Raw genomic sequence first — 25,959 nt, forward strand, 5'->3', positions numbered from 1 at the left:
TTCAAGGTAGAAATGTGGAGTAGATGTAAGGTACTATTTTAACATTTAAAATGTTTCCATTTTGGGTGTGTATCGTGATGTTTTTGGGTCATATTACTCCCTTTTACTTATTCACAAATTGGATAAACACAGTGTAGCAACAAGATGGCTCACAATTAATTTTGGTAGAACTGAATATAGGGTAAAACTTATACACCACTCAAACAGGGAAGGAAATGGACAGAATGGTCAAATCTCCAAGTTTCATTAGGAAACGGTGTAGGCACCCAGGATTTTCCCACTGACATTAACAGTTCCTTTTATTCCTCATCAAGATTCCCAGTAGAATTTGTAAACTTATTTATTGGCATATCAAATTATATTTTCAGGTTGGGTAGCATTTTGTAATTCCACAGAACTTGTTGAGGCCCTACTGTGTGCACGTTCAGACACTCTTTACCCCATGCAGACTCATCCTCTGAATTCCATAGAGTCAACTTTGATGCTCCCATCCCCCACTATGAAAGACCTTTGTCACCTGGATGTAGGAGCTACAGAAAGACCTTGTTGCAAAGCAACCTATGACATAGCAAACTCTTTTACTAGGCATTCGTAAGGAAGACGTGGCATAACATCTATCCCCAAATGTCTTATCAGTTGCTATATTTGATATCTATTTGAGAAAACAAGAACAGAGTTAAAATGCCAAGCCAATGACCTCTTTCCAATTCTGGCTTTGGGCAATAGCCTCAAAGACCTAAATGGATCCCAATGGAGAGATGTTTGGAGGAAAATGAATACCTTTGTAAAAACATAATTGATATTTTTATCTTGGCAGATTATCTAACTAATTTTATCTGGTCTGTCAAATATTTTTGGCAGGCTTTATTATTATTATTATTATTATTATTATTATTATTATTATTATTATTTTGAGACAGAGTCTCGCTGTGTCCCCCAGGCTGGAGTGCAGTGGCGCGATCTCCGCTCACTGCAAGCTCTGCCTCCCGGGTTCACGCCATTCTCCCGCCTCAGCCTCCCTAGAAGCTGGGACTACAGGCGCCCGCCACCACGCCTGGCTACTTTTTTTGTATTTTTAGTAGAGACGGAGTTTTACCGTGTTCGCCAGGATGGTCTCGATCTCCTGACCTCGTGATCCACCCGCCTCGGCCTCGCAAAGTGCTGGGATTACAGGCGTGAGCCACCGCGCCCGGCCCGGCAGATTTTCTTATTTTTTAATTTAAAAATATTCTTTAGCTTTTAGAGTAGTTTTAGATTCACAGCAAAAAAGAGCAGAGAGTACGGAGATTTTTCAATGCCCCTTTCCCTGACGCACCCACACATCCCCCACTATCAGTATCTCTGCACCAAAGTGGTACACTCGTTCCAGCTACTGAATCTATATTGACACGTCATTATCATTCGAAGTCCATAGTTTAGCTTAAGATATGCTCCCGGTTTTGTACATTCTTTGGCTTGTGACAAAAGTAGAATGAGATGTATTCACCTGCATAGTATCATACAGGGTAGTTTCACTGCCCTAAAAATCCTCTGTGCTCTGCGTATTCTTTCCTCTCTTTCCCTAACCTCTGGCAACCACTGATCTTTTTACCATCTGCATAATTTTCCCTTTTCCACAATGTGATATGCTTGGAGTCATTCTCCATCTCTTTACATTTAATATATACGTGTCTTTATATTTCAAGTAAATTTCTTATAGAAGATAATTGAGTTTTATTTTAAAATCCACTTTGACAATCTCTGCCTTTTAATTACTGTATTTTGATGGTTGAGTTTTAAAGTGATTATTGATATAATTGGATTAATATCTACAGCATTTGTTACTGTTTTCTATTCATTGTTCTTGTTGTCTTTTGCTCTTTTCTGTCATATGTGATTTTAATTGAACATTTAATTTATTTTATATGATTTCATTTTATCTCCTTTCTTGGAACACCAATTATGCTTCTTTTTTTTATTTTTTTGAGTTGTTGCTGTAGAGTTTGTAATATACAACAACTAATCCAGGTCCACTTTGAAATACCAGTATACCACTTCATGCATAATTTAAGTAACTTATGATAACAAACTATTCTTAATTTTTTTCTCTCATGTCTTGTGTCATTGCTTTCATTCATTTCACTTATACATAAGCTATAATTATCAAATACATTGTTATTATCTTTTGGTCATAATGCTTTATGTTATATCAATTAAGAATAAGAAAAAATGACTTTTTATTTTACCTTTACTTATTCCTTCTATAATGTTCTTCTTTTATCTATATCAGAATTTCTGACCTATTTCACATTTCTTCTCTCTGAAGAATGTCTTTTAACATTACTTGCAAGGCAGGTTTACTGACAATAAATTCCCTCAATTTTTGTGTGTCAAGAAATATTCTATTTTTCCTTCACTTTGGAGAATAATTTCACAGCATACACAATTTTCTTTTATATGCTTGTTGGCTGCAGGTATGTCTTCTTTGGAAAGTGTCTGTTCATGCCCTTTGCCCACTTTTTAATGGGGTTATTTTTTTCTTGTAAACTTGTTTAAGTTCTTTATAGATGCTGGATATTAGGCCTTTGTCAGATGCATAGTTTGCAAAAAAAGTTTCCCCACTACTGAGTAGGTTGCCTGTTCATTGTGTTGATAGTTTATTTTGCTATGCAGAAGCATTTTAGTTTAATTAGATCCTATTTGTCAATTTTTGCTTTTGTTGCAATTGCTTTTCATATCTTCATCATGAAATTGTTGCGAGTTCCTGTGTCCAGAATGGTATTGCTTAGATTGTCTTCCAGAGGTTTTTTTTTTTTTTAAAGTTTGGTTTTACATTTTAAGTGTTTAATTCACTTTGAGTTAATTTTTGTATATGGTGAAAATAAGGGGTATAGTTTCAATCTTCTGCATGTGGCTAGCCAGTTACCCTAGCACCATTTATTGAATAGAGTCCTATCCGCATTGCTTGTATTTGTCAGGTTTGTAGAAAATCAGATAGTTGTAGGCATCAGCTTTATTTATGAGTTTTCTATTCTGTTCCCTTGGTCTATGTGTCTGTTTTTGTACCAGTACCATGCTGTTTTTGTTACTATAGCCCTGTAGTACAGTTTGAAGTCTGGTAGCATGATGCCTCCAGCTTTGTTATTTTTGCTTAGATTGCCTTGGCTATTCAGGCTTTTGTTGTTGTTGTTGTTGAATTTTAAAACAGTTTTTCCTAGTTATGTAAAGAATGTTGTTGACAGTTTAAGAGAAATAGCATTCAATCTATAAATTGTTTGGGCAGTATGGCCATTTAACAATATTGATTCTTACTATTCATGGGCATGGAATGTTTTTCCATTGGTTTCTGTCATCTCTTATTTCTTTGGATACTGTTTTGTCGTTCCCCTTGTAGAGATATTACACCTGCCTCGTTAGATGTAATCCAAGGTATTTTATTATTTTGTGGCAATTTTGAATGTGATTGCATTCCTGATTTTGCTCTTAGCTTGACTTTCATTGATGTGTAAGTGTGCTAGTAATTTTGCACACTGATTTTGTATCCTGGGACTTTGTTGAAGTTGTTTCTCAGCTTAAGGAGCTTTTGGGGTGAGATTATGGGGTTTTTAGATATAGAATTATGCCATTTGCAAACAGAGACAGTTTGACTGCCTCTCTTCCTATTTGGTTTCCCCTCTTTCTCTTACTTAATTGCTTTGACCAGAACTTCCAACACTATGTTGAATAGGAGTGGTGAGAGAGGGGGATCCCTGTCTTGTGTTTCAAGGGGAATTCTTCCAGCTTTTGCCCATTCGGCATGATGTTGGCTGGGAGTTATCATAGATGGATCTTATTGTTTCGAAGTATGTTCCTTCAATGTCTAGTTTATTAAGAATTTTTAACATGAAGTGATATTGAGTTTTATCAAAGGCTTTTCTGCATCTTGAGATAATCATGTGTTTTTTGTCTTTAGTTCTGTTTATGTGATGTATCACATTTATTCATTTGTGTATGTTGAACCAACCTTGCGTCCTGGCAATAAAGCCTACTTTATCATGGTGTGTTAGCTTTTAGATGTGTTGCTGGATTTGGTTTGCCAGTATTTTGTGGAGGATTTTTGCATCTATGTACATCAAGGATATCAGCTTGAAGTTTTCTTTTTGTTGCTGTTTTTGTGTTTCTGCCAGGTTTTGGTATCAGGATGATGCTAGGACTATGCCAGTCGTCTCAGTTCCTCAGTGGCAGCTCTTCCATCTGACTGTATCTAGTTGGCCATCTTGCTCTCCCCCTAGCTTTTATTCTTAAGTATAACACAAAACAATTCTTTCTTTCCTTTCTGTTTATAGAAGTTATTAACTGGGTTTAAGATTTTCATTATATGTAATAGAACTGTCTGAATTGAAAATTGTCATGATGATAATTGACATTAAACCTCAAATATTAAACTAGCTACAGAAAACTGAAATACTGCTGAATTCCAGTTGATGGTAGAATGGTTTAAAATCCTGAATGTGATTAATTTTAGGTTATTAATTTGGCTACTATAAAATGTACACACCTATACCTATTTTCAGCTGGAATGGAATGTAGAAATTTCATCTAAAGCACTCTATTTCAAGAGATCGAGGCCCAAAAAGTTAAATGACTTGCCAAGATCACCTTGCTAGTTAATATCATTTCTGAGGTTAAAACCAAAGACTTTTTTCCCTGTTTCATTGTTATTTGTTTAACACCTCTTTTCTTTTAGCTCAACATACAACAATATGTAACTAATAGCCATGACAAGAATGAAAATCAACTAGAAACTAGAATAAATAATTGGGGAGACTGGTGATTTTAAGAAGCTCCTTTGCTGCTTCTAAAAGCATGGTTGGCCCAGGAGTCAGTTTCAAAATTCTGGCCCAAGTTGGGCCAGGGTGATACTCCAGAACCTCTAGTTTTTAACATGTAAATCTATTGATACATTTTATTTATTTATTTATTTATTTATTTATTTATTTATTTATTTATTTATTTTGAGACGGAGTCTTGCTCTGTCACCCAGGTTGGAGTGCAGTGGCGCGATCTTGGCTCACTGCAAGCTCCGCCTCTCGGGTTCTCGCCATTCTCCTGTCTCAACCTCCCGAGTAGCTGGGACTATGGGCACCCGCCACCATGTCTAGCTAATTTTTTTTTTTTGTACTTTTAGTGTAGAGACGGGGTTTCATCATGTTAGTCAGGATGGTCTCGATTTCCTGACCTTGTGATCCACCCTTCTCGGCCTCCCAAAGTGCTGGGATTACAGGCTTGAGCCACTGGACCCGGCTATACATATTATTTTATATATGTATCAGGTATATGAGAGTACTTGTTACAGGCATAGAATATGTAATAATGAAGTCAGGGTATTTGAAGTATCCATCACCTTGAATACGTATCATCTCTATATTTTTGGAATATTTCAAATCCTGTCTCCTAGCTGTTTTGAAATATACGATGTATTGTAGCTATCTATGTCACCTTAGTCTGCTGTTGAACACTAGAATTTAAACTGTGAATGTGAGTCGGTGGGCCAGAGCATGCAAAGTTCCTAACGTTTCCTTGCTGTTACACTATTTATGAAAATGAAGTAGATGTATATGGAGTAAATGTAAACATTTATTTATATAAAGCAAGTTATATTACTAATGAGGTCATAGATACAATTAAATTTTATTGAAAAGAAATAATGCTGAACTCAAAAAATTTCGATTAAAGACACATCATTTGCTAAATTGGCACTACAGCTTCTCATGCTACTGATATAATTTTGACCACCAAAGGGATCCATATAAAAATTAGAGTAGTAAAGATCAAAATGATTTTTCAGAATAATTTTGAAGGAATTGAGAGGTGGTATTTTTTGCAAATGTTTTTCTCACAGGCACTGGACAACTAGTCTAAGGACAACTGTCCGTGGTGCTGGAAACAGTTCTGCATAAGTATATTGTCTTCTATCATGCCCATCCCTTCTCTTGCCATCCCTTCAAAGCAAAACCCCAGCATGTAGCAGGAGGAGCAGACATGACTTAATGTCTAATTGAATCTGGAATTTAAATAATACAATTAAGTCTGGGCCCCAAATTATCAGTACTTAAGTTTTATCCAGTAATAATAGTGTTGGTGCTACATAAGGAAGGGAGACAGGATGTGTAAATTTGTCTCCATGTGGTGTTTTCCCCCCGCCCCCATTTTTATAGGGCAAGTCCCTGAGATAACCCATGGGTTCAAGAGAAGAGTTCTAGCTTTCTTGAGAAACAGCCAAAATGTGACCCGGAGCTGTGCATTTCTTCACAGACTCTTTGAAGAATCCTTGAGGGTTTTATGATGGGAGCACTGACATTACTAAGAAGCTCACAGTTAGAAAACTGGAGCATTGGACCCAAGACATAGGGCCTTTTCTCTCTCCTCACCGCTTTATTCTCCTTCTGCTCTCTCATTTTCCCTCCCCCTCTATCCAGACCTCTCTGCATAAGTGTGATTTAAATAGCTCCCCATGGTATTTCCTCTCTTCCCTTTGGTGGTCACACTTTCCTAAGAGTTATGCACATTTCAAATCAGGGCCAGTGCATGGTATTGTGGCCCATCCTCTTTTTCAGAGCCAGACAGAAGTGGAAGCCGGACTGTGAAATGTCACTTTGATGAGAGCATGGTTGGACCACATCATCCGGACAGCATAACATGACTGTAGGCACGAGCCCAGCTCAGGTCTAGGGAGGGCATATTCTCCTTCTGGGAATCATTACAACAGCTCAAATCTAAAAAAAAAATCCAATAAAATATGATTTCGCACCTGGTGGATAATAATAAACAGTGATTGCCCACCTGTTGCTCATGGGCTCTGCAACTATTAGGTGTCTGCCTTACCTCCTGGTGCCAGATGATTTTCCAACAATTTGAAACTTCCTCTGCATTTTCCTCTGCAAAAATAATGTCAGTAAGGTTTCAGGATGTGCAAAGGTATAATATGATAACCAAAGGAAAGATTGCAACTCAAGACAGGCATGAAATAGCAATTGTGATAGTGATGTCTTGAAGAGATGTATATTTATTTACCAGTAGATGTCCTTAATCCAGATTTGAGATAAGAAACAGAAAGTCTAGTTACTGGCAACCGATACTTGTTTGTAATAATACTTTCCCAAGTGTTATTTGGCAATTAGTTAATTTTTAACATATCATTGCTCCCAGTAGAAGCCATTCATTTCTGGGGGCAAAGAAACTGATGAAAATTGTGAAATCAGGAACCATTTTATAGGAATATTTGAATGAAGTAGGTCAAAGTCTGAAAGGTGGGACCAACTGTGCCTATCTGTCCTAGACAGAGGGCAAGGAAGGATAATGACTAGGTCTGTAGGCCACGTGCATATGGACAAGACCACATTCTGATTTAGAAAACAGTGGTGATTGAGTAATATGTTTACTCTTTCTGCTTCATGTCAAGTCTGCCTTGCTGCATATTCATTCCAGCAGGCTGATAGATTCCAGTGATGGGACTGGCTTCTTTCCAGCACAGATATAGGCATCTTCAGTGGCAAAAGAAGAAGCGGGCTTTTTTCTCTTTCCTTTGGAGATAGAAGAACTTTATAGAGTTCTTTGACACAAACCAACACAAACTAAGTAGAGTTTACTGACACTTAGTGTAAACTGACACAAACTAAGTAGAGAGTAATCCTGAACCACCAAACAGGCAAAGAGAGTAAATGGGTAGAGCGTGATCTACAAATCAAATTTAAAGTAAGATATTGGTAATTGTGGGCGAGAGTTAGGCAGAAAAGTCTGCCTGGAAAAATGATGACACTCACTTTTAATATATTAAATATTTAATATATTGGTAATCTCAAAGAAACTGGGATTTAGTCAAAATGGTATAAATATGAATTTGTAATGATCTGAGCTCATTGTGGGATAAGCTGATGGTATGACAATTAATGATTCGGACAGCTTGTATTTCACCTTTTGGTATAGGCGTTGGCTCTTACCTTTTAGGTTGACCTCCTCCTCTATGCCTTTCCTCTTCTTTGTCCTCCACTTCTCTTCTCCTACTCCTTCTCCTCCTCCCCTTCTCTCTTCCTTCTCTTCTTCCTGTTTAGCTTTCAATAAATACTTACTGGGCTGAAGTAAGCTAAATGAAAATAATGTGGAGTATCTTCTATTTAAAGGGATGAATCAAAATCACTGTAGGTGAGAAAGCTTTATTCTTTTCTCTTAAAGCTTAAAGCCAAGCTATCATTGCTTTAAGATTTCTTCCGTTTATTTTGGAATTGTCCATCTAGCCAAGAAGCAGTAATTACTCATTTTCAGTGAAACTTAGTGGTGTGCTCAAGGATGGCAGTGGAACATAAATTTCAGTTTGCCCAAATATGCCAGAACAAGTGAGTACAACATTGAACATACATAAATTTTGTCTGACTCATTAACAAAAGTAAAATGAGCAGCAATATTTCACTTATAACCCACTATGATGTTCTAAAATTATAGCAACATTTATTTATTGGCATATTCACCATATGCCAGTCACTGTATCGTTCGCTAATATTAAACTCTATTGAGAATTGTCAGAGCCATAGTTAAAGTTTAAGAACTAGGGCATCTTTTAAAAAATGCAGTAAAGTGGCAACTATTTTCTATAGCACAGGCTTCTGTGACTGAGGCTATGTTGACACTACCGATATGTATTTAAAAATGCAAAAAAAAATATTGTGAGCAGTCTTTAGTCACCCTTGTAAAACAAGCTCTGTTACCAGCCTCTTGCTTATTTCACTTTATTCATAACACTAATTATTTTTATATATTTTTGTTTATTCATTTATATGTGTTTCTCCCTATTGAATTGCAGGCTCCATGAAGGAAGTGATCTTGTGTATCTTTCACACTATAATCTCTTTGGTATATCATTTGGCTATTGCTACCATTGCCAACAATGCTGTCCATACTCATGAACCTGTGGATCAGCAGAGATGTCTCTTCTTGAGAGTGTGGTGGCTGGGATCATCTTTTTCACAGTGCAATTCAGCAGGTCTGGATCTTGCTCCACACTTCTCTCATCCTTCTTCTGGGACTTGTTTTTTATATGGCAATGACAAGATGTAAAAGGACAAGCAGGGAAGTATATAGCTATTACATGCCTACATCAAAAACCTTGAAAAACTTCAAATAAACAACTTAACAATGCATCTTAAAGAATGGAAGCAAGAGCAAACAATACCTAAAATTAGTAGAAGAAAATAAATAAAGATCATACCAGAAATAAATAAATTTGAAATGAAGAAAACAATATAAAATATCCCTGAAATAAAAAAAAAGTTTTTTAAGAAAGATAAACAAAATTGGCACACCTTCAACCAGATTAAGAAAAAATTAGGGAAGACACAAATAATATCTACGATGAAAAAGGAGACATTACAACTAATACAACAGAAATTTAAAAGATAACTAGTGTCTACTATGAGCAACTATATGCCAATAAATTGGAAAATCTAGCAGAAATTGATAAATTCCTTGACACACTTGGACTTCCACCTGCGTGTCTCAGCCAAGTCAAGGTACATGGCCAACAATAAAGTCAGAATGTGGAAATACAATGTGCCCATGATGAGCCCCTGGCAATGGTGTGGATAAAAGAGGCTTACAACCCACCAAGATTAAACCATGAAGGAATCCAAAATCTGAATAGGCAATAACAGATGCTGACAAGGATGCAGAGAAAAAGGAACCCTCATACAGTGTTGCTAGGAATATAAACTAGTACAACCACTATGGAGAACAGTATGGAGGTTCCTCAAAAAACTAAAAATAGACCTACCACAAAATCTAGCAATCCCACTCCTAGTTAGGTATATTAGTATATAAATTAGTATATAAATTAGTATATAAAAATTTAGTCTAAGAAAATTAGTATATAAAAGAGGTATCCACACTCCCAAATTTATTGCATCACTGTTCACAATAACCAAGATTTGGAAGAAACCTAAGTGTCCACCAACAGATGACTGAATAAGGAAAATGTGGTATATATACACAATGGCATACTATTTAGCCATATTAAAAGTGAGATCCTGTCATTTGCAACAACGTAGATGGAAGTAGAGGTCATTTTGTTAAGTAAAATAAATCAGGCAAAAAAAAAAAAGAGATAAATTTCATGTGTTCTCACTTATTTGTGGAAACTGAAAATTAAAATAGTTAAACTCATAGAGATAAAGAGTAGAGAGTTGGTTACCTGAGGCTGGGAAGTATGGTAGAGTATGTGAGGAATTCAAGATGCTTATGGGGAAAAAAAAATAGAAAGAATGAATGAGAGCTAGTATTTGTTAGCACAATAGGGTCACTATAGTCAAAAATAATTTAGTGGTACATTTAAAAATAAAAAAGTGTATAATTGGAGTATTTGTAACACAAAGGATAAATGCTCAAGGGGCTAGACATGCCCATTTACCCATATGTGATTATTACAGACTGCATGCATATATCAAACTGTCTCATGCAACCCATAAATATGCACCCACTATGTACCCACCAAAAATAAAAATAATAAAAAGTGGACAAGCAGAACAGACAAGTTTTCCTAAGGTCTAGGTTCAGAATTGACACACTTAGAATTCCATCTGCATGTCTTAGCCAAATCAAGGTACGTGGCCAACAACAAAGCCAGAGTGTGGAAATACGATGTGCACAGGATGAGATCCTGGCAATGGCGTGGATAAAAAGCATGGTAATCAACTGGAGCCAGTCTTTTGAACAATCAGTGGGAGAATGCACACATGCCTTTGATTTTTTTACTCCTTGTATCATGCTCTTTGCAGTGTGATTTTGAACATTCCCTAATCAGGAGGTAGACTGTTTCTCCACCTCTTTAATCGGGGTTAAACTTGTGACTTGCACTGGTGAAAATAAAGGCACAATATGGTATTCTGAATTCATGCCTAGACCTCCGAAAGCTGTGCATGCTTTGATCTTTTTCTGGATCCCCTGTTACTGCAATATCGGTAAGCCAAGCTAACCTGCTGGACGATGAAAGACACGCAATCTCTCAGCCACTACCATTGCCCCCAGCAGACAACTGCCAGGCATATGTGGGAGGCTGTCCTAAACCTCACAATTTCAGCCAATGTACCAGCAGTCCACAAATGCATGAGAAATGCTGTAAGGACAGCCCAGGTGACACGTAGATTCATAAGAAAAAGTAAATGATTACTGCTTCATATATTTTGGATGTCTCCTTCAAATCTCATGTTGAGATGTAATCCCTGGTGTTGGAGGGGGGACCTAGTGGGATGTGTTTGCATCATGTGGGTAGATCCTTCATGGCGTTGTTCTATCTTCACCATAATGAGTTTTCACAAGATCTGATTCTTTTCAGCAATACCTCACTTCTGGTACCAATTTTTTGTGTTAGGTCATTCCTCCATTGTTATACAGATACCTGGCAACGTGGAAGCAGTTTTACAACTGGGTAACAGATAGAGCCTGGAAGACTTTGGAGAGCTCAGAAGACAGGAAGGTGATGGAAAGTTAGGAAATTCTTAGAGACTGTTACATGGTAGTAACTGAAATGCTGATAGTGACATTGACTGTGAAGTTCAGGCTGATGAGGTCTCAGATGGAAATGAGAAACTTATTGGGAACTGGAGCAAAGATCATCCTTGTTGTGCCTTAGCAAAGAACTTGGCTGTATTATCTCCATTCCTTAGGGATCTGTTGAAGTATGAACTTAAGAGTGATGACTTAGGGTATCTGGTGGAAGAAATTTCAATCAGCAAAGCATTTGAGATGTGGTCTGACTGCTTCTAAAAACCTATGCTCAGATGTGGGAGCCAATAAATGACTTAAAGTTGAAATTTGTATTTAAAAGGAAAGCAGAGCATAAAAGTTTGGAGAATTTGCACATATGGCAGAGAAAAAATAAGCATTATCAGGAGAGGAATTCAAGAGAGCTATAGAGCAACCACTTGCCAGAGAGATTTGCTTAACTAAAAAGGAGCCAAGTGCTAACATCCAAGACAATGGGAAAAAGGTCTTGAAGATATTTCAGAAATCTTCTAGGTAGCCCCTCCCATCACAGACCCCAGAGGCCAAGGACAACCCAAGAGTCTCTTGAACATGGCCCAGGGTGCCGCTGTTCTGTACCACACCAGGAGACTGCTCTTTGCATCTTGACCATTCTACCTCTAGCTGAGGCTCAAAGGGTCCCGGATACAGCTCAGGTTGCTGCTCCAGAAAGTACAACCCACCATAAACCTTGGATGCTTCCATGTATTGTTAAGCCTGAAGGCACACAGAGTGCAAAAGTGAAGGACTGGCAGCTTCTGCCTAGATTTCAGGGGGTGTATGAAAAAGTATGGTGACCCAGGCAGAAGCCTGCTGCAGGAATGGAGCCCTCACAGAGAACCTCTACTACGGTAGTGCCAAGGAGAAATGTGGGGCTGGAGGACCCAGACAGACTCCCCACTGGGGCACTGCCTAGTGGAGCTGTGAGAAGGGAGCCACGGTTTTCCAGACCCCAGAAGTGTAGATCCATGGGCAGCTTGCACCTTGTGCCTGGAAAAGTCTCAGAAACTCAGCTCCAACACATGACAGCAGTCACAGGGACTGAACCCTGCAGAGACACAAGAACAGAGCCACCCAAAGCCTTGGGAGCCCACCCTTTGCAGCAGTGTGCCCTGGATGTGGGACATGGAGTCAAAGGGTCAAAGGACATTATTTCAGAGCTTTAAGGTTTAATGACTGCCCTGCTAGGTTTCAGACTTACATGGGGCCTTGTAGCCCCTTTCTTTTGGCCAATTTCTGCCTTTTGGAATACAAATGTTTACCAAATGCCTGTACTCCCGTTGAGTCTTGGAAGTAAATAACTTGTTTCAGTTTTGCAAATTTTTAGGCAAAAGTAACTCATTTCCAGATGAAACTTTAGACTTAGGACTTTGGAATTTTGAGTAACACTGAAATGCAAAAGTTGAGACTTTTGAAGAACTATTGAGAAGGGATGATTGTATTTTTTCAATGTGAGAAGTACATGAGACTTGAGGGGCCAGGGGAAGAATGATAGAGTATGGATTACCCCTCCAAATTTCCTCTTGAGGTGTAATCCCTAGTGTTGGAGGTAGGGCTTGGTGGAAGGTGTTGGGTAATGGGGATCGATCATTCATGGCTTGGTGCTGTTCTCACGTAAGTTCTCCATGAGATATGGTTGTTTAGAAGTGTGTGACACCTCCCTCCCCCCTTGCTCCTGCTCTCACCATATGATATGCCAATTCTCTTTTTGGCTTCTGCTATGATTGTAAGCTTCCTGAGGGCTTCCCAGAAGCCAAGCAGATACCAGCGCCATGCTTCCTGTACAGCTTGCAGAACCATGAGTGAATTAAGCTTCTTTTCTTTATAAATTACCCAGTCTCAGGTATTTCATTGTAGCAGAGCAAGAAGGCCTATGAGCCAGGGATTTTTTTTTTTTTAAACAAAAAGAGATAATAGAAACAAGCACACCCAGTGTCTAGCATGGCAAGAGTAGGGACCAACTATTGAATAAATCATGGAACTCCCTGAGTTGCATATTACAGAAGCCATGAACTCTCTCTGTGGAAATATTAGCATATATACAAACACATCACATTTTACATATGATACTAAGGAAGTCATAGACCACCTGTCTATGGATTCCAGTGAGTTCTCATAGCCTAGATCAAGCCTTCAAGATGGCTGGCCTCACAATATGAAGTCAATATACAGATTTTATTTTTGAAAGTTTCTGGATTCTTTCCATAACTAAACACGGACGAAAACTTTGTCTCACTTATTTCTTCCCTGCCAGTTGTGTTGAGCCCACTCACTCTCTAACATATCAAACAGTATCTTTATCCAAAGCTTTCTTGTGACAAATGGTATAAATTACCACGTGATCCTCTGTGTCCTACGGCTTTTCTGAGGCACAAGAAACCCCTGGTCATGCAAAATAAATATACAGTTCTAGGAAACACAAACCAATAGCCACAGAGCAAGACAATTCTGAGGGAAAGTCCAGATACCTTTCTCAAGTTATTGGCTGGTTGTTCACACATTTTCTGCATTAAGATATAGAAAATAATATTTACAACTTCAAGACATGAACAGATGAGTGAGTGGAGCTTTTCATCTGCAGTACCTTATTATTTTCTGTTTCTCCTTCTCTTTCCTTCAGGCAGAAGAAAATAAGTAAATTTATCTAAAATTTTGAGTTTGCTGTCTTATTGTTACAATAATCTTTACTGTGACATTTGAGAAATTTCTTCCTTTTCAAGTGAAATCAGGATAGGTAATTTTTTAAGTTGGATAATATGAACATAAATTAGAATCAATAGGTTTTAGTTTTATGCAATCATATAATGACATGGCCAGAAGCCCAGTACATAAATCCTCAACTGAAGAATGCAAAAATCTTAATTTTACCACAGTTCTATAAAATTAGCAAAGGAGAAATCTTAGGGCTCACTGGAAGTGTTAATCAGCGGAGAAGATAAAACTTTTTGGTTATCTTCTTTGACTCTTTGATCCTATGAACTAGAAGTATTTTTGAAATATGCATGTAGATCTTCAATATGCTTTTTTTCTCCCCAGGATATTTTTATTAGGCAGAGTACATTTTAGTATACATTTTCCAAAATATTTTCTTTTTTACTGTCCTATTTCACAAACATCCTGGAGGCACCGAGTGACTTATCTGAGCTACTTTTCAAAAGATTAACACATTGATGCATTCTGTTTTGATCTATTGGATATTGAAATAAATATTTTAGGGATCATGCTAAAAATAGCATTATGATATTAAACTCAGATTCATGACTTAACTTTAAATTCTTAATTTATCCTTTAGGAATACATATTTATAACATAATTGTTCTTTATGAGTTTAAACATTCCTTAAATGTGTTATTTTTTCTGGACCTATGAGAAATGGGAAAAAGCCACCCTGTTATTTTTACATGTCTGTATCTACCTATGAATATAACATTCCTGTATTTAAATACACATGCAAATTATACATGTGTGGGTATGAGTGCTCATAAAAGAAACAACTCTACAATACTGCTTGCACCTTTCCTTATAAAATTTAAACCGGTGTTATTTCAGTCATGCCTCATGCATTGAAGCTAATAACAAATACACTGTTTGGTACATCAGGGCACCAAAAAGAAACCACTCAGGAGCCACTTAGGGAAGTTGAGTCTAGAAAGTCACATAAACCATCTAGTAGGACAAGAAATAAACTTATTGCATGATAAATATAGCACCTTTTTAAGGTGGAATCTACAAATTTCCCCATATATGATCTCCTCATACTCCTCCATTTGGCATTAAAAAGCTGTGTGGCTAGGATACTTCTTATTGTTTGTAAATGTCCGCTTTACAAAAATCTGTAAAAATACTGAGTAAGGTGGTTGAGTTAGTATATTAACTGACCTTTAAGGTTCTTACCAATTCCAAATATTTCAAGATTTTTTTTTAACCTGGGCCTGCTCAATAACCAGGTTTATTTCTGGCATTAAAATAGCTAAGAGCAGAGTTCTACTTCACAATGAAAGTGAAAAGAGTTCTGTTGTCCTGTTCCCCTGTGAAATTAGCACAACTAATAAAATTTACATGAAACAACCATTTAATTCTCTGGAGATTGTCCTAAGAGCATACACAAATGCAGAAGCTTTTTTAAAAGAAAATTTACTACAACTTGGTAAGAAGAGTTAGCGTATCTGGCATTTGAATCATGATTCACTGCTTTATTACCCTCTTTCAGCTCAATACAATGGAAACTCCACTCTATGTGAGTGCAGCCATAGACACAGAGATCTCTCTCTCTCCATGTCCTAGTTGAGGGTTATGTTATCTCCATAGAAAATGTTTTGCTAGAATTTCTCATCCCCGTCCTCCCTAGTTATGTGTTAGAGGCTAACACAAGGTTACATAGTATATATTTTTATTTATATGAAATAGCCAAAGTAAGTAAATTTGTAAATATAGAATACAGAAGGGTTTGGGGAAGAGACTAATTGCTTAATAGGTATAAAGTTTTATTTTTATTTTAGGTGATGAAAATACTTTGGAAGTACATAGAGGTGCTAGTGGGGGAAAATTTGTCAATGTATGAAGGGTCACTGAATTGTTCACTTTAAAATGGATAACTTTATGTTATATACATTTTACCTCAATTAAACATACAAAGAAACCGTTTTCTGGAAAATAAAAAGGTGGTGGATGTTCAGGAAACAAAAACATTCCAGAACTTTAATTTTTTTAAAAAACTCAGTAATTTTCTTGTTTTATATAATGGGTAATAGAACAATAATTTACTAAACTAAAATTTCTGTGTTTTCGAGAGTTAGGTATTTTCACTTTGGAGCCAGAAATCTCATTTTCAAGCACTGAGTGCCTCTGGTTGTGGGTAATCATTAACCTCAGTATCCTTAGCAGAAAAATGGAATCAGCAATCATCATTGCTCTCTATGCTTCACTGGGTACTTCTAAAAATCAAATACAATCTGTACAGTGGGGAAACGGCTCCGTAATGTACTATGAATACAGAAAGTCACTTGGTGCTGTCACGTTGCCCAATTCCAGGAGTTGCCATCTACTCAGCCTGCTGTTACGCCCTCCTGCCTTTGTGCAACGCTGTCAACTTGACCATTATGGAGCTGTATGGCAATACCTTACTTGAGTGCCTATATAGCATTTGTTTAGTAATACATGAATTTTATTACTTATTTTCATTTAGAAAATGAGAACACGTTTTGGAAGAATAATTTTCCAAAGGATAAATCTGGAGAGTTTTCAGCCAACCATTTTTTTCTCCTGTGTTTTCTGTCTATTGGATTTAAAGCCGTCTTAGGACATATTTTAATGTGGTGGCTTCTGTCTTGGTTTCTTTCGTTTTTCTGGTTACTAATACTTCTGCCACTAACAAAATAAGGTATTTAATAGATGTGCATTCCCAGAGTTCCACATTTTGATCTCTAATGTGCTTTCTCCTTTTAAAGCATGATTCAAGGAAACTACAGACTTTTTGGCTCCAGCTGTAAATCTGATCTTGCCAGTGACAGGGTTAAGTATCATGGGTGAGTTCAAGTGGTTATTTTATGGTTGCCATATTGAAAAGCCATGTCATAACAATTCTCCACTCCCAGAGCTGTTGCAGCGCTGATGTAGAGTCAGCCACAGTCAGCATAAGACTCCCTGCTTAGATAAACAATGAACACTTGGTCCCACTCAGCTATTGTGTGGATGTCGAAAGGTGGATCATATTAAGCCTACCAAGCAGGGCTTTTTTATTGACAGCCTAGCAGAAGTGGTTCAGAGCTCAGAACACCTTTACCAAGGAAAGCTTCAATGTACAGCAACAAACCCCTAATCTAAGAAATTGTGCCATTTGAGATATATTATGTCTTGTTCATTGCACACAGGATCTGCCTTCTTAGGCTACTTTAAATATATATTTGCTTTCATTAAAGAATGAATACATGCTTATTACCAAAAAATTATAAAATGCACATAAACTAATAAAATAATAAGTAATCAGCTATCACATTGGTGTATATACTTAAACGCACTACACTCACACATTGCAAAATGGCACTATCACTGGGTTATTGTTTGGGGACACATTTTTAAATCCAAAATAAATAGTGAACATCTTTCTATTAAATATTTCTAGAGTATTATGTTTAATGACTGTGCAGCATTCCATTGTGTGGTCGTGGCACATGTAATCCACCAATCGCCTGTTTTACATATTTTGGTTATTTTCTCGGACTTCTGTAGAAAATGCAAACATTTATTTCACTCTTGGAATAGTTTTAGAATAGAAACTTTTTTTTTTTTTTTTTTTGAGATGAAGTCTTGCTCTGTCGCCCAGGCTGGAGTGCAGTGGCCGGATCTCAGCTCACTGCAAGCTCCGCCTCCCGGGTTCACGCCATTCTCCTGCCTCAGCTTCTCGAGTAGCTGGGACTACAGGCGCCTGCCACCTCGCCCGGCTAGTTTTTTGTATTTTTTTAGTAGAGACGGGGTTTCACCGTGTTAGCCAGGGTGGTCTCCATCTCCTGACCTCGTGATCCACCCGTCTCGGCCTCCCAAAGTGCTGGGATTACACGCTTGAGCCACCGCGCCCGGCACAGAAACATGCTTTTTAAGGAATTAGTCACCACAGGTAGCTTTTGTAAACTTCTTCATTCAAAAATGATGACACTTGTCTTTAAGTGTCTTTAACTCCGTCTTGGAGTGCAGCTCTTCTTGGAAGCACATTTCTTCATCAGTGGGAGGTATGTCTTTTACAGCTGCACTGTCTCAAACACATTCCTACTCCTCATTTTCTGAGATTCGTTTTTTCTACCTAAGCCCGAGAAACAGGGTGATTATTTCTTGCTCTTTGTACCCATTCTTGGGGAATATCTCCTGAGCCACCCAGAGTAAATTAGCTTTTAGAAGACAGTTTAAAGATATCTATGAAATGAGGGCATGCTTGAATATCAGAACTTTATTTCCACAGATGCTTTTGAAAGTTCATATTGTAAAGTCTAATTTCCCATGGTTAATTAATGCTAATAATTTTCTCGAAGGCTTATGGAGGGAAAGGTATGTTGACTGGCCTTTTACTGCAAATACGCCAAAAGTGATTTCCAGGAAAGGTGATGTGTATTTTCCTGCTAGGACATTCCCTGCAAGTAAAGTTTTACCTATTCAGAAGTACATCATCGGGTTAGCCCTCAAACATAGGTAAACAGAGTTCAATAAGAAAGTTAGTTAACCTTGCATTGGCTTTAGAAAAAAAAATTTATAACAGGTTGAGTGCTCACACACTCATATACTTAGAAGAATGGCGAGGATTGAGAAGTTTTCACTTGTAGGATTCTCATAAGTCACCTAGTATAAACCCTTCATTTTATAAGGAAGTCAAGTTCAGGAAAGATGAAAAGACACATCAAGGTCCCATAAACTAATTATAACTAATTTTACCTAAATCATAATTAGGCTATTTATTTTTGATCCCCAGTCTATTTTGTTCCCATAAAAAATAATTACAGACTACTCTGAGATTCATACCACACAAAAAAGGTAATTTCATACATCTTCCAATTGCCTAGAAAACCAAGGGAAACATTGTGAGTAAGCAAAGAATAATAGTTTTAGAAATAGTTCACCAAATAGTGTGAACCTCACAGACCACAGAGCTTTAAAATTCCAGTTCTAGATAGTTGTGTTGACTTTGGTCAACTAATAGTCTCTTTGTGTCTCTATTTCCTCTGTTCAGTAAAATGGAAATAATAATGCAATAAATATTTATCTCAGAATTATGCAAATTCTGTAAGTTAAAGCACTCAGAACAATGCCAACACTCAGTGCCTGTTAGTTAGACTCATTTCTACTGCTACTTATCTGCCAACAGGGTAGAACTGAACTGAACTCTGAACTCATTTGGCCATAGGTTATTAACTTAGTTCCTCAACTTCTTAGCTATGTGACCTAACTTATACATTTCTTTAAGCATCAATTTTCTTCATCTCTAAATAAGAACAATGATATGTGATTATCATAGGGTTTTTTGTTTGTTTGTTTTTTGTTTGTGTTTGTTTATTTGTTTTTTGAGACAGGCTGTCACTCAGTTGCCCAGGCTGGAGTGCAGTGGCATGGTCATGGCTCACTGCAACCTCAAACTCACAGGCCCAAAAGACCCTCCCACCTCAGCCTCCCAAGTATCTGGGACCCCAGGTGTGTGCCACCACCACTCTTGGCTAATATTTATAGAAAAACTTTTTGTAGAGATGGGGGTCCCACTATGTTGCCCAGGCTGGTCTCTTGGACTCAAGCAACTCTCCTACCTCAGCCTCCCAGAGTGCTGGGATTATAGGCATGAGCCCAGTGCCCTGCCTATCATACGGTTAATATGAGGATTAAATTATATAATCCATATCAAGTGTTTACTAAAGTATCTAGTACCAGTGCTCACTAATTATTGTTACTAATATTGTTATTGTCATTAATATTAAACGAATCTTTTCCCAACCAGGACTCTGAGCATCTACCATTACTTATTGGCCTTAAATTATACAAAATGGTTGTTCTTAAAATAACAGTTGAAAGCCATGTATAGTTGTCATAAGAAAACAAGCAAAACATAGACCAGATGGTGGGTAAATTATATTGAATTTCTCTCCAGATCACCATGCCCAGAACTCTGCAAGTACTAAGAATGCTGAAGTGTTTACTTTCTGACATTGGTGGTGCCTGTGATACTTTATGTTCACGGCCTTGCCAATGGCAATTCTATATTTAGAGAAAACATTACAATTAATGAATAGTTATAAGGTTGTTCTGATTTTTAACAAATACTAATGTTCTGCAGGTAAATTATATAGAACAACTACAATCTACTTATGGTTAACTAAATGGGGATAAAACTATTAATCTTTTAAATTAGCCTGAGTTCCTATGTTCATGACTTTTGAAATCTTAGTGTTATTTTTCCCAGAGTTTGAAGGACAAGAGCTATAAGTGCACATGCTTTGCTCTCTCTGATGTTCATGCTGCGCACTAGGCCCTACGGGGAAATAGATGGCTTACTTGCCCTCCCTCCTTTCTATTTTGAAGTGTTCAGACATCAAAGGGTGAACATGATGTTTTAAGCATTTCTGGTCACAAAGAATGTGCCTGCTTGAAGCCCACTGTGGAGACAATTTTATCACCAGAATAATTAATGCTTTAGCTGGAATATTCATTCCATATTGCTTCTGGCTGTGAATTTTGATTAGATGCTAAGAGAAGAGGATTTCATTAGCAGCTCACCAGAGGCATTGTTACTCAATTGCCACCAAACCAGATAAGGTATTTTTGGCCAAACACAATTGCCCCAGGACTTTTTTCCCCTCATTTTGACCTAGCTGGTTGGTTGGCTGCTAGTATAATAAAAATGATACAATTTGAGCTAGTTTAGTAGCAGACGTGATTAGGCCTTGAAGACTCTAAACTTACGTCATCAGATCCTCTGCTTGCCACTGCCTCTGACCCTGGGATTACTAATCACATTACTGGAAAAGACTCTTCCCTTGATTTATCATTGCATAATGGCTCCATTACTTAGCTCCAAAAGAAATTACCCATCACAGCTTGTTTCTTTTCGGTTTTCTTGGGAAGGTCAAACGAGGGTCCCAAGAAAGGCTGAGCAAGACTAAATTCTTGATCCTTCTCCAAGTTTTAGCTTATTTTATGAAAACAGTATTATTTCTCTTCACCTTTTCATATTAAATCTTAATTCATAATTTTACCTCATCATCACATGTAGAAAATCCTTAGGAAGTGAAATTAGTTATTATAAGACCAGACTCCACTAATGGTGTTCTCTCTAAAGAGGTGGGAAAAAGTGTCTTATCAAACTTGGGTTTCTATTCAGAGAAAATCTAGGTATAAAAACAGTTGTGGGCTATTGGTTCCTACCCGTAGGTATTTTATTCATGTAGGTTCTCTTCACTGTCTAATTTTACTTGTGCACTGAATAATAATTTTTATGTTATACTATTACAGTGTAAAAGTGGTTTTAAGAGTTTTTTGTTTCTTAATCTTTACGGTGCTTCTGGTTCATAAGAACCATATTTTGAGTTTATTTGTTTTTCCCTGAAGGAGATTAGTAGCCGAGAAATGTGACAAGGGAGATGTGGCTGATTTTTGTTATGATATTCATCCCTACCTGTAAAGGAAGCCAGAACAACTCATTTACTCAGTCATGGAAATTAATTAGCTGCTTTATATGGCCAGCTCTAGCATTCTGTGTTCCAAGTTTATGCAGAAGGTGGGAAGAGCCTATCTGTTCAGATTCAGGAAGATCTTCAAAAAACTCTATGGAAGTAAAAGTTTCTATTAGTTTTAAAAATGAAAGCTAATGCTGGAAGAAACAGATGGAATTTTATAGCAGAGAAAGCAGTAATAATAATAATAATAGGTAAGATTTGTTGCATGCTTACTGTGTGCCAGATACTATACTAAGTACTTTACCTGCATTTCATTATCAAATCTCACAAGACAACTTTAGGGAAATTTAAAATAAGTTTTCTTATATAAATATAACTTTTCATATAGTGGGAATGACTGATTGGCGCTCTCCATTCTAATCAATGAACATGGTATATCCTTCCACTTATTTAGGCCTTTAATTTCAGTCAGCAATATTCTCCATGTAGAGTTCAGCAATATCCCATAGAGAAAGCTTCTACATCTTTTGTTATGTTTATTGTTAGTAACTATTTTATGTTTCTGTCATGCTATAAGTTGTTATTCTAATTTCAATGTCTAATTGTTTGTTTCTAATATATAATGCAATGGATTTTTATATATTACCTTTGTATCTAGTGACCTTGCTAAATTCACTAGCATTTTTGTGTAAATTCCTGAGGACTTTTTACGTAAACAAATATGTTATCTGCCAAATGGGGATGTTTTGACATCTTTTAATTTGTAATGTGTTTTGTTTTTGTGCATTACTGCAGTGATTAACAGATGGAGGTGATATTGCTCCCCAGAGGACATTGGCAATTTCTCATTTCTTGGTTATAATGACTTAGAGGTTGCTATTGGTACACAGTTGATAGGGACAAGAGATACTGCTAAACATAGTACAGTAATTAGTTCTCTAAATATTACTGTATTTAGTATAATATTGAATAGAAGAGATGAGAACATACATTCTTACCTTGTTTCCATTCTTAGGCACGAAAGTGTTCAATTGCTTAATTTTTTACCATTAGGTACAATATGCAGTGGATATTTGATAGATGTCCTTTATTAAATATGGAAAGCTTTTTATTCTACTTTGAAAAGAGTTTTTATCGAAAATGTATGTTAATTTTGTCAAAGCCTTTCTCCTATCACTTGAGTTCATAATAGGATTTTTCTCCTACAATCTCTTAATATGGTGAATTACACTGATTGATTTCCAAATGTTAAACCAACTCTACTTATGTGATACTTCATTATTTTGAAAACATATTTCTGAATTTGATATTCTAATATTTATTTTAGTTGTAGTTGTTTCTTTAAAATGTAATTTCTATCTCTATTGGTATTCTTTATTTGGTGAAACATCATTCTCAAACTTTTCTTTAATTCTTTAGATACTGATTTCTTTTGTTCTTTAACCATATTTGTAATGGTTGCTTTAAAATCTTTCTTTCAAGTTTACACTGTCTGGGCGTCCTCTGGGACAGTTTTTACTGACTATTTCCCCGTGTATGGCCCATACTTCCTTTCACTTTGCATGTCTCATAATTTATTGTTGAAAACTGGACATTTTAAATAATATAACATGGATGCTCTGCTGGAGACATCCACCATGGGGTTTTTGCTGTAGCCGTTTTGTCTTGGTTTTGTTATTGTTGCTGTTAGCTTACTTTCCTTGACTAGTGTGTGTGTGTGCATATATATATATATATATATATTTTTTTTTTTTTTTTTGAGATGGAGTCTAGCTCTGTCACCCAGGCTAGAGTGCAATGGCACGATCTCGGCTCACTGCAACCTCTGCCTCCCCTGTTCAAGCAATTGTCCTGCCACCATGTCCCAAGTAACTGGGATTACAGGTGCCCACCACTGCACCTAGCTAATTTTTGGATTTTTGGTAGAGATAGGATTTCACCATCTAGGCCAGGCTGGTCTGGAACTCCTGACCTCGTGATCCACCCTCCTCGGCCTCCCAAGGTGCTGGGATTACAGGCATGAGCCACTGCGCCCGGCCGACTAGTGTGTATTCTTTCAGCTTAGCAGCCACTGAATTCTCAGCTCTGGAGCTTAGTGGTCAGCTAATGATTAGGTGGTTTCCTTAACTAGCTTGAACTAACACATTCTCTCTGCCTAGGGACTGCATTTGTTTGGGGTATTCTTTCAAATAGTGACAAGTCTGTGAGGTAAGGCTTTTTGGGGGAGCTCCAAACCTCTTCTGCCCCCACCGGTATTTGCTATGCTACTGTTTTTCATAACTGCTATAGTTGCAAAGCTGTTGGTTTTTAAGGCTATCATGGCGTTGGAGAGAGGGGGATGGGAATAAGGCAAGTTAGACTTCCGCAGAGCTCATAGTTTATACTGAAAATTGTCCACTTTTCCGGAATAAACACTACTTTGATTGTTGGAAGCCCTTGATTAATTCACAGAGACATGAAAAAGTTGATGTAAATAATTGTTTCATTGTTCTCACTGATTTTATGGAGAAGCAGATATTTGAAAGCCTTTACTCCATTATTCCAGTAGTGCTCCTTTCGTTTGTTCTTGAAGAATATTTTTGATGCTTATAGATTTCTGGGTTGAATTAAAAATTAACTTTGAAGATATTGTTTCGTTTTGCTTTGGCCTTCATAGCTTCTGATGATCATTCAGTAGAGTTCTGAATTATAGTTTTCAGGTTTGTAATTTTCTATGCCTTAAATTTTTTTCTCTTTAATTATTTTGCTAGCCATTGATTATGCTATGTCTAGGTACGGTTTTCTTCAAAGTTATCCAAATTGAATTTGGTTGAGATTCTTAAATTTGTGAATTTATGTTGATTACAAAATTTAGGAAGTTTTTGAGCATTATTTCTTAATATCTTTAATTTTTAGATATTATCTTTCTCTTCTCTTGTGAGACTCCGATTAACTCTTAGACCTCTTAAATTTGTCCCACTAATTATTGAGGATTTGTTAAAGAACATTTTTTCTCTCTTATAAGTGGAGAATTTCTACTTACTTGGCTTCTACTTCACTGACTCTCTTTTCAGTCATATTTGCTAAATTTTTCTATTTTTTTTTTATTTGGAGCAGATATTTTCTTACCTCACTTGCATGGTTATAACAGCCACTTTGAAGTTTTTGTCTGATAATTTCAACATTGGGATCAAAACAGGGTTGTCTACTTTGTCTTTCCCTTTGGAATGGGTTACATATTCTTGAATCATCATACATAAGTTATTTTAAATTGAATCCTTGATCCTGTAAATGTTATATCATAAATTCTGTATTCTCTTACATTCTGAAAAATAGTATTGATTGCTTTTAAGCAGTCAGTTAACTTGATTAGACTCATACTGAAGTTGAAGTTTCCTGTAGGGAATGAAGAGGTGAAATTTCAGATCTTAAGCCAATTCTTTAACCTTTAGCTGTATGCTGCTTTCATTTTATTACACACATCTGACTCAAGGGTCAGCTAGAGACTTAACCTGAGTTTATCAGAATTTGGGATTCCCTTCACTGATTCTATTTTAGTGTTTTCCTCTCACTGGCTAGTGGACCTAGTTGTCCTAGTTCCTTGTCCTCGGTCTTCTGATCAGAAAAATGGTGGATGGGCCCAACGCGGTGGCTCATGCCTGTAATCCTAACACTTTGGGAGGCTGAGGTGGGCAGATCACCTGAGGTCAGGAGTTTGAGACCAGCCTGACCAACATGGTGAAACCTCGTCTCTACTAAAAATATATATATATATGAAAAAAAAGGTAGCCGGGTGTGGTGGCAAACACCTGTAATCCCAGCTACTCCGGAGGTGGAGGCAGGAGAATTGCTTGAACCTTGGAGGCAGAGTTTGCAGTGAGCTGAGATTGCTCCACTGCACTCCAGCCTGGGCAACAAGAGCAAAACTCCATCTCAAAAACACGAAAAGGAAAGGAGAGGAGAGGGAAGGGGAGGGGAGGGGAAGGGAGGGGAGACGGTGGGGAGGGGAGGGGAGGGGAGGAGAGATGGTGGATGTTCTATCAGAATTTGCACTGCTCTGCACCCATCTGGCCACAGGGAAAAATTTACAGAAATCTCTATTTTGGCAGCTTGTTTCAAGTTTTGAACCTCATTTTATAATTTGTATTCTTTTGTTCAGTCTCCAGAGCTCTCAAGTAGCTGTGTTTTATATTCTGCCCAGAGTCTATAGCTGTTATTTGTAGGAGGATTGGTTTGTTATATACTTGCTTCTCCATGTAAGAGGTGGATCTCTTTGGCTTGATTTTGAATCTTGTTTCTCCTGAGATTA

This window comes from Theropithecus gelada, chromosome 13 (assembly GCF_003255815.1).
Source record: "Theropithecus gelada isolate Dixy chromosome 13, Tgel_1.0, whole genome shotgun sequence".
Lineage (NCBI taxonomy): Eukaryota > Metazoa > Chordata > Mammalia > Primates > Cercopithecidae > Theropithecus > Theropithecus gelada.